The sequence below is a fragment of the Ranitomeya imitator genome, chromosome 1 (genome assembly GCF_032444005.1).
Source record: "Ranitomeya imitator isolate aRanImi1 chromosome 1, aRanImi1.pri, whole genome shotgun sequence".
In the NCBI taxonomy this organism is placed as follows: Eukaryota; Metazoa; Chordata; class Amphibia; order Anura; family Dendrobatidae; genus Ranitomeya; species Ranitomeya imitator.
The window spans coordinates 272,349,412-272,363,985 of NC_091282.1; the positions used below are offsets into that span (position 1 = coordinate 272,349,412).

General features: G+C 38.4%; 1 protein-coding gene across 3 annotated transcripts in view; it reads right to left on the minus strand.

Annotated features, from left to right (window-relative positions):
* RIMBP2 (RIMS binding protein 2) overlaps nt 1-14,574 on the minus strand; it is a 524,709-nt gene that overhangs the window by 346,920 nt on the left and 163,215 nt on the right. For all 3 annotated transcript variants that reach the window (XM_069756050.1, XM_069756049.1, XM_069756051.1), the window contains exon 3: nt 4,027-4,116. The gene's annotated coding sequence lies outside the window, so the exon portion shown is untranslated. The remainder of the gene's footprint in view (nt 1-4,026; nt 4,117-14,574) is intronic.

Below are 14,574 nucleotides of genomic sequence, written 5' to 3' on the forward strand. Positions count from 1 at the left end.
TTTTCATGGCTCTGCGTTATAAACTTCTGTGAAGCACTTGGGGGTTCAAAGTCCTCACCACACTTCTAGATTAGTTCCTCTGGGGGTCTAGTTTCCAAAATGGGGTCATTTCTGGGGGATCTCCAATGTTTAGGCACACAGGGGCTCTCCAAACGTGACATGGTGTCCGCTAATGATTGGAGCTAATTTTCCATTTAAAAAGCCAAATGGCGTGCCATCTCTTCCGAGCCCTGCCGTGCGCCCAAACAGTGGTTTACCCCCACATATAGGGTATCAGCGTACTCAGGACAAACTGGACAACAATATTTGGGGTCCAATTTCTCCTATTATCCTTGGCAAAATAGGAAATTCCAGGCTAAAAAATCATTTTTGAGGAAAGAAAAATTATTTTTTATTTTCATGGCTCTGCGTTATAAACTTCTGTGAAGCACCTGGGGGTTTAAAGTGCTCAATATGCATCTAGATAAGTTCCTTGGGGGGTCTAGTTTCCAAAATGGGGTCACTTGTGGGGGAGCTCCAATGTTTAGGCACACAGGGGCTCTCCAAACGCGACATGGTGTCCGCTAACAATTGGAGCTAATTTTCCATTCAAAAAGTCAAATGGCGCGCCTTCCCTTCCGAGCCCTGCCGAGTGCCCAAACAGTGGTTTACCCCCACATATGAGGTATTGGCATACTCGGGAGAAATTGCCCAACAAATTTTATGATCCATTTTATCCTACTGCCCATGTGAAAATGAAAAAATTGAGGCGAAAAGAATTTTTTTGTGAAAAAAAATTACTTTTTCATTTTTACAGATCAATTTGTGAAGCACCTGAGGGTTTAAAGTGCTCACTAGGCATCTAAATAAGTTCCTTGGGGGGTCTAGTTTCCAAAATGGGGTCACTTGTGGGGGAGTGCCAATGTTTAGGCACACAGGAGCTATCCAAATGCGACATGGTGTCCGCTAACGATGGAAATAATTTTTCATTCAAAAAGTCAAATGGCGCTCCTTCCCTTCCGAGCCTTACCATGTGCCCAAACAGTGGTTTACCCCCACATGTGAGGTATTGGTGTACTCAGGAGAAATTGCCCAACATATTTTAGGATCCATTTTATCCTGTTGCCCATGTGAAAATGAAAAAATTGAGGCTAAAAGAATTTTTTTGTGAAAAAAAAGTACTTTTTCATTTTTACGGATCAATTTGTGAAGCACCTGGGGGTTCAAAGTGCTCACTATGCATCTAGATAAGTTCCTTGGGGCGTCTAGTTTCCAAAATGGGGTCACTTGTGGGGGAGCTCCAATTTTTAGGCACACGGGTGCTCTCCAAACGTGACATGGTGTCCGCTAAAGAGTGGAGCCAATTTTTGATTCAAAAAGTCAAATGGCACTCCTTCCCTTCCAAGCCCTGCCGTGCGCCCAAACAGTGGTTTACCCCCACATATGAGGTATCAGCGTACTCAGGACAAATTGGACAACAACTTTCGTGGTTCATTTTCTCCTTTTACCATTGGGAAAATAAAAAAATTGTTGCTAAAAGATAATTTTTGTGACTAAAAAGTTAAATGTTCATTTTTTCCTTCCATGTTGCTTCTGCTGCTGTGAAGCACCTGAAGGGTTAATAAACTTCTTGAATGTGGTTTTGAGTACCTTGAGGGGTGCAGTTTTTAGAATGGTGTCAATTTTGGGTATTTTCAGCCATATAGACCCCTCAAACTGACTTCAAATGTGAGGTGGTCCCTAAAAAAAATGGTTTTGTAAATTTCGTTGTAAAAATGAGAAATCGCTGGTCAAATTTTAACCCTTATAACTTCCTAACAAAAAAAAATTTTGTTTCCAAAATTGTGCTGATGTAAAGTAAACATGTGGGAAATGTTATTTATTAACTATTTTGTGTCACATATCTCTCTGGTTTAACAGAATAAAAATTCAAAATGTGAAAATTGCGAAATTTTCAAAATTTTCGCCAAATTTCCGTTTTTATCACAAATAAACGCAGAATTTATTGACCTAAATTTACCACTAACATGAAGCCCAATATGTCACGAAAAAACAATCTCAGAACCGCTAGGATCCGTTGAAGCGTTCCTGAGTTATTACCTCATAAAGGGACACTGGTCAGAATTGCAAAAAACGGCAAGGTCTTTAAGGTCAAAATAGGCTGGGTCATGAAGGGGTTAAAAAGCGGTTTGCATATGGACACGTAAACCGGACGTGTGAATAAGGCCTAAGACACGTTCCCTCCTTGTCCTAGTAGGAGGGTTTCTATTATATGTTTTCTTTAGCACTGAAATTACAGACTAGAACAACATCAAGTGTTACTGACTTATTGAGGTAACAATATAATAAAACTACAAGTTTTCTTTTATAAAACCTGATAGTTAGCTGCAGCTAATAGTAAATATATTGGTAAGCATGGGTTTACTTTTCTCCAGATAAATGTATTTGTTTCCATACCCTTCGGGAGTCTCTGGAAGTGGAAGTTTGTATAAATCAAACACGCGAGAAAAGAGAAAACAAATGAGGCTGATTTGTTAAAACTTTGTAACAGAAAAACACTTTGTTCCTCATAGCAACCAATCGCAGTGCAGCTTTCATTTTATATTCTGCTCTTGAAAAATGAGAGCTCAGCTTACATTGGTTACTGTGGTGAACAAAAACAGTTTTTATTTTAGACAGTGTTGATTAATGGCATCCATTGGGGAAACTGAGTAAGCTGTAAGCGCCAGAAATCTCAATTAATTTGTGCCAAATAACAGTTTTGCATAGTAAATGTCATGCAAGGCATAAAACACAGAGGTCAGGGATAAGTTATTTCTTTAATTTTCTCTGCTCTATGTAGAAACAGGAAGTCTCTTGTCCCTGCATTTATCATCCCCATAGACTTTTGCATTGATGACTCATGCAGGGAAAACTGCCCTCCTGTTCTACATAGAGCGTAGACAGATTCAGCTGGTCTGTTTTTAATCACGTGATGTCATAGACCTAATGGAAAAGAGGATCATTAGCTGGGTAGAAAGGAAAAATGAGCAATTGTAAGTACACAGTGCTGTATAATATGGAGATTGCAATATGTTAAGAGGATAAAAACTTTGATGGGAGGAGGAGTGCTTCTTTAATGTTGAAAATGTGCATCACGAATTGAGTTACCTACATGCTCCATGACATACACTGATGTGAGGAAGATCTCATGGGCAGCGACAATCAAATAATAACTTGTACAAAAGTTCTTGAAAAAAATACAAACGAACAACAGCAGAATTGCTTTTGGCCATAAATATAGATTAAAGGGGTATTTTAATGGTGGCTCGGTGCTTCCTGAGATATGGGCCTTGCTAGTTAGTGCTACATTATTATGGTCTTTACCAAGGGAGGATAGCAGGCTAAAGTCACGCCCGCTCCAACTCCCTCAGAGAATTAATATACTTTCTCATGAGCGCAATGTTACGCCAGTCAGGAGCATGTGGTGGGAGCAGAAGATCATGGTGGGTTCACTGAGATGGCTTAGTGGTTCAAGTCTTAGACCGTGTAGGAGTATAGCCCGAAGGTTGGAGCGGTGTGCAACCCTCCAATCCACTGATAGCCGCATGCAACATGGCCAGATAGATGGAGGTCCTATACTTTTATGGCATGTTCTGGGATAGAAATGCCTCTTTAACTGTTATTTCTACTATGATTTATTTTAAATTCATTACATTTTTCTTATTCTTCCTAATGTGTACATGCATCAAGTACAGTATATTAACAGTTATTATAAGGGTATTCCAAACTCAGAGATTTATAAATATCTAATATAAGTGGGTCCCTCCTATGGACTTCTGAGAGAGTCCCCATCTTGTGTTGCTGTGAATGGAGAACAAGCATGTTTGGCTACTTTTAGAAATTCATAACAGTGAATGGAGAGAGCCGAACATGTATAGAAGCCCCCTCTTTATTAACGATGATGCCATGTGGGTCCTAGAAATGGGTCCTGCACCAGCCCGACAACTACAACATATTCTGTGAATAAACAGCAGTTGTTATACAATCAATAAAGAATAAAGTTACCTGGTCGTACTGCAAGGCCCTGTGGGATAAGCTGGCATACTGAAGACTTAGGCGGCCCTTGTCTTGAACTGCATCTTTTAGTTCATTTTCCTAGATAAAAATGACAAAAAAGTAACTTAATGAAAGGTAAATATACAATTACGTGAATTAAGCATTTCCCCGCAGTATTACCTGCTACTGCATATAAAGAACTTGTGAGCATGGAGAAATGACTTACAGTTTTATGGTAAATCCACATATAAATAAGTAGGACAAAGTAAAACATGTTTTGCAGAGAATAGTGTAAAAAGTCAGATACTAGAGATTATTTTATATGGGACCTCCATAACATTCACTGTTTTGGTCTTCAACGTACAAAAATAGTGCCATAAAAAAAACCCAAACACTATCATACAGCAGCTTTTAATAATTTATCATTTACAGCTCTGGAAAAATTAAGGGACCACTGCAAAATGTCCAGTTTGTCTGATTTTTCTCTTTATAGGTATATTTTTGAGTAAAATGTAAATTGTTCTTTTAGTCTATAAACTTCTGACAACATATCTCCGAATTTCCAAGCAATAATTTTTGTATTTTTTTTCTGACAAAGAAAAGTGGTCAAAATTAAAATAAAAAAAACAAAAAGAAGCCCAGTGCTTTCAGACCTCAAATAATGCAAAGAAAACAAGTTCATAATCATTAAGAAACAACAATACTAATGTTTTAACTCAGGAAGAGTTCAGAAATCAATATCTTGTGGAATAACCATGATTTTTAATCACAGCTTTCATGCGTCTTGGCATGCTTTCCCCAGTCTGTCACACTGCTTCTGGCACAAAAATGTAAGCAGTTCTTCTTTGTTTGATGGCTTGTGACTATCCACCAACCTCTTGATTACATTCCAGAGGTTTTCAATGGGGTTCAGGTCTGGAGATTGGGCTGCACATGACAGGATTTTGATGTAGTGGTCTCTTAATTTTTGCCAGAGCTGTAGTGCCATAAAATTACTAATTTTTAGTAGTTACTAATAACAATGTCATATAGTGAAATATAATACCAGTGCCATAATATGCTTAATATTACCAGTGCTATAGATCCCCCAATATCAATGCTATACAGTGACTATTAATGCACATGTAAACTAGGCATACTACCAGAACAGATGATCCAAAGATCTAAATTCATATAAAAGTACAAAGTTTATTTATAGAATAACAGACTTAGGTAGTGTGGGATTAGTCTCAGGGGAATATTAAACACAGTTGTGCAAAAATAGACCATGCAAGGACCTAAGAGATAACAGTGACTCTATTATATTAAGCCACACTGGGCTTTGAATAGTACCCCATAAATTATTTTCAAAGTATGGATATGTTCTTTTAAATATCAAATAGAGTACATTTCATAGTATACCGTCACAATCTTGCCCAAGCCGGCCACTGAATAACAATTAATCACCTACCAACTTTAGTTCTAAAGTATATACATAGTTAACGAGGTATCGTACATGCAATATTACCGGCAATTTCAGGGCAAAAGGTACAGCTAGGTCCATGCGCATCTGCCCCGACGCGCGTTTCGGACCTTCCTTCTTCGGGGGGCCTGCACATCAACGATATGCATCCTATTTTATACCATCCCACCATTAATGCAGCCTTAACCAGCATCAGTGCGTGACCGTAAGTGACGTTCTCGTCAGAAACTGATGCGCCCTTCTCCATGCCAACAATGACGCCAGGCGGCGTCGTCGACACGTGACCGCAGGTTCGATGGAAACTACTTGCCAAGAAAGATGCCGAAAGCCACCGGGGGCAGCAGAGGCAGGAGAGACAGGCGTGTACATGCCGAGAAGGCCTTCATGGTAAGGTGTCACACAAAAACCCAATAACCACAGAATAATCACAAGTAATCAGTGAAATAAAATACATTAACAATATTAACACTTCACAGCAATTTCCAAATAGTGATCGGTTTGACAATGCGACAACAGTCACTTAGTGGTATAATCCAGTGTATTCGGGATTAGTCTGTCCGATATGGAAAGACCATGCAGAAACATATTTCCTATTTTTTGCATCAATGATTTCCACAGGCCTGGATATATCCCAAAGCAGTGTCGTATAGAATAGTTTTGTGCTGATAAACAAAGCGACATAATGATGGAATGGCATAGATTGAAATTCAACAAGAGTAACTAATTCTGTAAAAATAAAAAGATAATAAAAACAATTAAAATCAAAGTTACACATACTGGGAACATCCCTATATGCAGTTGAACGCCAAATTAAGATGGCATGGAAATTAGACATACATTGATCATAGAAATGGGGCAAAAGACAAATTTTCGTTTAATCCCGATGGATGGACCGTTTGAAGGGTCCAAATCCATCTGGATTCCATTTGAGCAAGTTTCTTTGAGATTCCACCACCACGGATATCGACCTCTAATTTGTCAATATCGTGGACCCTAAGGAGGCTGCCATCACGCCCATGATAATCCCTGAAATGGCGGGGAGAGTCTTTAATTGGGATGCTTCCGGCTGTGTGGCTGCAGCCATAATACCACGTACATGCTCTCTAATTCGGACTTTAATCAGTCTTGTAGTAAGACCAACATAAATTTTATTGCACGGGCATACGGCATAATAGATGACATTTTAATCGGTGCACGAAATCCGCTTCCTGATTTCAAATTGTTGAGAGCCCTTAGAATCAGTAAATGTATTACACCGATCATCATTGGGGCAAGCCACACACCGACCGCATGGAAAACACCCTCGTCTCTCCACCGCCACATCAAGGAAAGTTGTGAAAGGTTCACCTGTATAGTGACTGTGAACTAAATGATCACGTAAGTTCTTAGATCGCCTTGCCGTGACGGCAGCATGTTCAGGTATGAATCATCTTGAAATGATGGGGTCAGCCATCAGGATGTGCTAGGATCTATGAAGTGCCTGTCTCATATGAGGAAAATGGGAATGAAATTTGATCACAAACCGGACAATATCTTGATCTTTCCTAGTACTAGCCCCATATAATAATGTGTGTCGTGATGCATGTCTCGCCCTATTAAATGCTTTTTTTATTTTTTGATTGCTGTATCCCCGCTCAAACAACCGACGTTTTAGATCTACAGCTTGTATTGCAAAATCATCATCAGTCGAGCAGAGTCTACGCAAGCGGAAGAACTGTCCAGTGGGGATAGATTGGATCATATGTCCAGGATGGGAGGATGTCGCGTGCAGCAGCATATTGGTGGAGGTGGGTTTTTGGAAGATATTGGTTTGTATCTCACTCTGACTGTCCCGCTTAAGTGTGACATCTAGAAACTCAACTGTCTCATTGTCATATTTATAAGTTACATAGATGTTATGGTCATTCATTCACATTTAAGGATGACATGAAATCATGAAGACATTTTTCAGATGCCTGCCAGATCAGCAATATGTTGTCAATGTACAGAGTCCAAGAAAGGACATGGAGATGGGCACGGGACATCACTTCTGGTCACGCACTGATGCTGGTTAAGGCTGCATTAATGGTGGGATGGTATAAAATAGGATGCATACTGTTGGAGTGCAGGCCCCCTGAAGAAGGAAGGTCCGAAACGCGCATCGGGGCGGACGCGCACGGACCTAGCTGTACCTTTTGCCCTGAAATTGCCGGTAATATTGCACTTGCGATACCTTGTTAACTATGTATATACTTTAGAACTAAAGTTGGTAGGTGATTTATTCCGTGGCCGGCTTGGGCAAGATTGTGACGATATACTATGAAATGTACTCTATTTGATATTTAAAAGAACATATCCATAATTTGAAAATAATTTATGGGGTACTATTCAAAGCCCAATATGGCTTAATATAATAGAGTCACCATTATCTCTTGGTAACAGCTTAGGTCCTTGCATGGTCTATTTTTGCACAGCTGTGTTTAATATTCCCCTGAGAATAATCTCCCACTACCTAAGTCTGTTATTCTATTAATAAACTTTGTACTTTTATATGAATTTAGACCTTTGGATCATCTGTTCTGTTAGTATGCCTATTTAATATGTTATGATAGGTCAGTGTAATCCTATCTACTAATATGCATGGCCCTATAGAGTTTTCAGGGTAGATTATCACATCATGTATAATTGTCATATAAGTGTTTGGTATTTACATGTAAAGTGTAGATCATCTGAAAAATTCCTGCAGCAGCTGAAGTTGACTATCAAAAGCATCAATGATCAATATCAACTTTCCAACTGTCTAAAAGGAGAAACAAGTATAGAAATAAGGGTTAAGAATGGATGTTTCCCTTGAGGTTGGCTTGAGTCCCGGAATCTGGAAGCCCACCTTACCCACTCATTGTGACGATGAGATGATGGAAGCTATGCCATTATATATTCTATATGTTTTGTACATTTTAGATGAATTTCCTGCTAAATGTTATTAGTCAGTGATATTTTTTAGTGATTCAAACATTCTCTTTCAATAAAAATAATGACGACAAGCAGTTGACTTTGTTCATTCTGGTTACTGTATTTTGTTTTTCAAAGGAAACTCATCATTTTACTATCAGCATGAGTTGCCAAACCTGGATAGATTGTGTGCCAGTCTAGATGATTAAGTCACTGCTTTCTCTAACACTGCTGAGTGGACATCTGCCCAATTCCATTTGTACTCAACCTATCAATTTACTACATGCCGAGCTGCAAATTGCTCCATAAGAGCTCAGTGTTCTCTGACCTCTTACTAATATGGAAATTGAGACTGTACTGTCATTGGAAGCATTCAGTGACTCAATATTAATTAAAAATCCCGAATGATCAGCAAATATCTAAATGAGCAATAAGCATAAAGGTTGGACATTCTGTTCGAAAGATCCACAAAGAAACTTTTGTTAAAGTTGATTTGCAATTAAATTGGCAATGTTTTTTAGATGATATAAAAAGTTACTAGAAAAAAAAAAAGTACTGTATGTTCATTGACTGTTTTGTCTAAAGCTTTTTTTGGATGTAGATATCCCTAAAGTATTTGCCAAAAGTTACCCTTATTTAGTGAACTTCCCCTTGTAATGTCTGATTTAGGTAATAATTTTATTGGCCATAATATATTAGTTCAGGAGCATATTTTACTATAATATAATTATAATATACCGTATTAAAATGTTAATTACGGACAGCACACGTATGCTACCCATGGTGTTTGAGGTTTTCATGGACCCATAGACCACATCTGAGATTTTATTGCAGACACATGGGCAACAAACAAACATGGACATGTAAATAGCATCATAGACTTTACATGTTCTATCAGAAAAACATGGTAAGAGCATGTACATGAGTTACAGACGGTTAGGTGAGTTCCTAGTAAATGGTTGACTTTTCTGAAAAAGCAAAGCTATCACAGATCAGTAATTACTATCACACTAAAAACATGCACCTCATCACACAAACAAAATACACACTTCTCATAATTTCTTCTATTTTACCATAGCATCAGGCCAAATTCATTGAAATATCAGAGACAATCATCAAGAATGGAGAAAAAACATCGAAGAGCAAAGACTTTTTGAAAGAAGTGTCCGCCTGTTACAAGCAGATACAGAAGTCAACCCACCATTTTCGAGCAAAGCTTTCTGCCAAGGGCTGGGCTCTAAGAAATCTCATTGGGCAACAACAACCTGGTTGGAGAACATTTAGTTATAACATAACAAAATAAAACAGGCACTTTAGGAAGCTTTAAGGAAAACATTTTTGTGGATGAGCATTTTATTTTTTTTTTTCACAAAGTGGGAATCTCCACCAATGAAAAAGAACATTGCCATAGGCAGTATCTATCAATCCTCAGATATGTTCTTCGAGTAACCAATGATTGAAGCACATAGACACACTATATAAAAGAGGAGCGGGACACAGATTAGAATGGGAGGAGACACAGATTAGATATTAGAAAAAACTTGACAGTGAGGGTGATCAATCAGTGGAACAGGCTGCCAGGAGAGGTGGTGAGATCTCCTTGAATGGAAGTCATCAATCCGAGGCTGGATGATTTAGTGAAACCTGCATTGATCAAGGGGTTGGATCAGATGACCCAGGAGGTCCCTTCCAACTAACATTCTATGATTCCATGAGACACAACTGTCTGCTAGTTGATCATTAAACATTCACTAACATTTAGAACAGTAGATGATGTACAAAGACCAATATCTGACCCTCTGGTTTGATGAATCTAACTGCTTTACTCTTCATCTTCGGAACAACACTAAGTCCAGCTTTCTATTCCACCCAGCAGCAGCTAATGATACATTTAGCATGTTTTTGGACCTAGATGGTTTAGCAGGAAAGAAACTCAAATGAGCTGTAATTCAGCTCTGACAATTGTCTGGAACACAATGACAGAGTGAAAGCTTGGTGTCCTCGGCCTTCAGTACATTATTTATCATTTCATTTCTGGAGCCGGAGACAGAGGGACTTGGCAAGGCTGATCTCCCTGGCATTGAAAGCAGCAGCACCAGCCAGTCTATTGCTGTTTCCATTTTACAGTTTGTGTTTGTTACTTACCATTCTGTCCCTAAGTCAAACATTAGTAAAGTTGGACACATCTCTGGTATCATCAGGGGCAGTTTTTGACATTACAATGTCCTTTCAGGAATGTTAATAACTAAATGCTATTCTTTGGCTCATTTTGTTAAAGGGACACTGTCACCTGAATTTGGAGGGAACAATCTTCAGCCATGGAGGTGGGGTTTTTGGGTGTTTGATTCACCCTTTCCTTACCCACTGGCTGCATGCTGGCTGCAATATTGGATTGAAGTTCATTCTCTGTCCTCCGTAGTACATGCCTGCACAAGACAGCAATGGGTGAGATGAAAACCTCATAGATATAAATATATATATATACTGTATATCCCCTATATGTATGTGAAACATACATTTGTGTCCAAAAGTATTTGGACAGTGGCAGATTTTTTATTAGCTCCTCTGTACAGCAACACAATCGATAGGAATCAAAGTGAATGATGTTTCACAATATAAATAGATAATGATTAGAACATATATAAAAGCGGCTCCATAGCTTCCGGCTGTGGACAATTTTAATTTTTATATTTTTGCATTTAACTCCCCTCCTTCCAAGAGCCAGAACTGTTTTATGTGTACATTTTGTATACTCGTATGAGGACTTGTGTTTTGCTTGACGAGTTATAGTTTTGAATGACACTTTTCACGTATTTAAAAATGAGGAAAAATATTCTAAGTGAGGTGAAATGATGAAAAAATGCAAATTCCATTGCAATACCCATTGTTTTTTAGGTTTCATTTTTCACAACATTCATAGTGCAGCAAAAATAACCTGACAAAATGGTGTTCCAGGTCAGTACAACTGTGAATATACCAAACTTGAATCGTTTTTTTATTATATTAGAGACGTAAACCAAATTTTTTTCCAAAGTTCAGAATTTTTTGTGTCACCATTTTCCGAGACCCATAGCATTTTTATTTCCATTGATTAAACTGTACAAGATCTTATTTTTTTAATGCTGAGCTGTAGCTTTTAATGGTACAATATTGAACTATGTAAGTTTTAATTGCTTTTATTGCAATTTTTGTCAGTGGTGCAATAACCAAAAAACAGGATTTTTGTTGTTTCAATATTTTTTCTTTACAATGTTTACTAAATGGATTACCATAAATAAATCTATATTTTCATATAGAGAATTGTTATAGATGCTGTAAGGCTATGGTCACACGTTGTGTTTTTACTGTGTTTTTTTATGCAAATTATAAGCCGCGTTTTACAGTACTAGCAAAAGCTACGAGATTTCAGAAATCTCATGCACATACCTTTTTTTTTTCCTGATGAAATTGGAAAACTGCTGCTTTTATGAAAACTGCAGCATGTCACTTCTTTCAGCGTTTTTGCAGCGTTTTTTCACCCAGAAAAAGCAATAAGTGCCAAAAAGCAGCCAAACCACAGCAAAAACCTTGCTATCCATTTTTGCTACTTTTTTAGTGAAAAAAATCAGGTAAAGCAGGATGTGGAACACATTTAGTTTTGTGATTTTCTCAAGTTTAAAACAAAATGTCTTGGTCTTTTTACCTGAAATGGTAGTTAGGATTAGTACAGTTTAATGAAATTAATGGTGTGTTAAAGTAAACAATGTTTGAGCAATTCAATGGCCGACCAATATGTAAAACTAAACATTGCCTGACCAATAAGTGAAATTGAACAATACACGACCAACTCAAGGGCAGACCAATGTGGAAAGTAAACAGTGTCCGCCCTACAAAATACTCTGCCAAAGTCTTAGGTAAGCTACTCCCAACCAGTTCAATTCTCCCAGCTGTCGTTACATTTGTAATTATGTATTTTTTTCTTACATATTTTGTTCAGATTAGTCACAAATATTTCAGACATAAAAATCTTTTTCTGCCAAATAATTTTGCCCTTTTCTCCAAAAAATGTTTTAAGGTTTCACTTATGTCTTGCATTGGTGCCCTAACTCCGTACATTGCTCATGCTTGTACGGTAGTAGTAAAGCTGAACTTTAGGATCCGGAAAAATGCAGCAAAAAAGTACCAAAAAGTCAGCAAAACCTTTTCGTCTGCAGCCTTTTTAGTGCCAAGAGATCAGGTTTTGGCTGCAGAAAAAAGCAGCAAAAAACAACATGTGAATATAGCCTAATACCAATTAAGCTTATTGTCACTTTCTTTTTAATTTTCATTGCTTGCTTGTACTTTATAAAGCAAATTTTACAATTGCAATTAATAGTAAAAATTATGAACTTCTATGAAGACCAGCCTGTGATTGAGCTTTACAGTAATACTAAGATACCAGTGACACTTACCATTATTAGGTCTCCGGCTGCCATTTCAACCCACTGAAATGTTGTAATTACGTCAATTACAGTGACTGCTTGAACTAATGTGCCACTGGGATGATGCACCCTAAATGCTGCTGTCTTTCATTGACAGCTCCAATCACTGCTGTTAGGCTACGTTCACATTTGCGTTGTGCGCCGCTGCGTCGGCGACGCAACGCACAACGCAAATAAAAACACACCAAAACGCACGCTAAAACTCTGCGTTTTGCGACGCATGCGTCCTTTTTGCCGAAATTTGGACGCAAAAAAAATGCAACTTGTTGCGTTTTCTGCGCCCAACGCTTGCGGCAAAAAACCCGCATGCGTCGCACAACGCAGCACAACGCATGTCCATGCGCCCCCCATGTTAAATATAGGGGCGCATGACAGATGCGTCGCCGCTGCGGCGCCCGATGCAAACACGCAAAACGCTAATGTGAACGTAGCCTTAGAGGTAGGTGTGGACTCTATAGCACAGGTGCCATCCACCCTGTGTGGAATAGGCTCAGCTCCTGCGCCTGCTCCATACAACCGCATCCACTACATGATATAATAGTATGTCATGCAGTGGGAAGTAGTTACATTAAAATAATGTCTTGTTTTTTAATGGCTGATTCAGTCACAGGACCTCAATCTGATTGATCATGCATTTCACCTACTGAAGACAAAAAGTTCTACCAACAAGCAGCAACTGAAGACGGCCAAAGTAGCCTGATGCAGCATCTCAAGGGAGGACGCTCTGTATATTCTGATGTCCATAGGTGCCAGACAAAGGTCAGTCCAGTCATTGAAAGCCAAGTATTTCAATCCAAGTATTAAAAATAGCTTTGATATTTATAATGATGGAAGTCTATCTGGTTACTTATTACATGAAAATGAACAGGCTAAGCACAAAAATAGCTATAATTACTAAGTGGTAAAACTTTTGTAAAAACCCTTAAATTAAAGCTGAAAATCTATTCTTCAATCACAATTTTATGATTTTGATCCATATCCATTGTACTATGGGGCTAAATTAGGAAAAGTCTCTCACTGCACAAACACTTTGGGTTCTAACTGAATACGATCTTCCCGTGTTTCATGGTTAATGAATAAAAATCTAAATGTTAAGTGAAGAGTAAAAATTGTGTCGGGAAAGTAAAAGAGAGATGAATCAGCAGATGGAGGGAAGATATCTTTGCATAGGTAGAGTAGTATATATCACCATGTCCCACCTTAGAGGTGCGTGACCTGTGCTGTCATTACTTTAAGGGGTGGCACTGGTCCTGATGACCTATCACACACTACTTGCACCCGTTATCCCACATGGTTTGCCAGAAAACAAGGCAGCAGTTCGCCACATCTCGATTCTATGCGTATTAGGATGTGATATTCATATGTATATGTTACGTCACAGGGGATGGGGGCAATGGAAGGTTTTACACAGGGCACCGTATATAGCTGGCACCGCCTAGTACTTTGTGTGTATGGGGATGTGGATGACATAACCACGGATTCTCAAGTGACAAGGTTGTGATTTGTGTTTGAGGATGACATGATTTAGGAAATGCTGATCCGATACGTCAATTCAAGGCAACGCAAATATTTCTATAAGTTTTACATTTTTATTGTCAGTTGGTAAAACCAATTTAGTTTACCCCATTTATTTAGTTCTTTTTTACTCCATCTAGTTAGTCATATATCTGGATTATAACAGAATCCTGCAGATTATATCTAGCG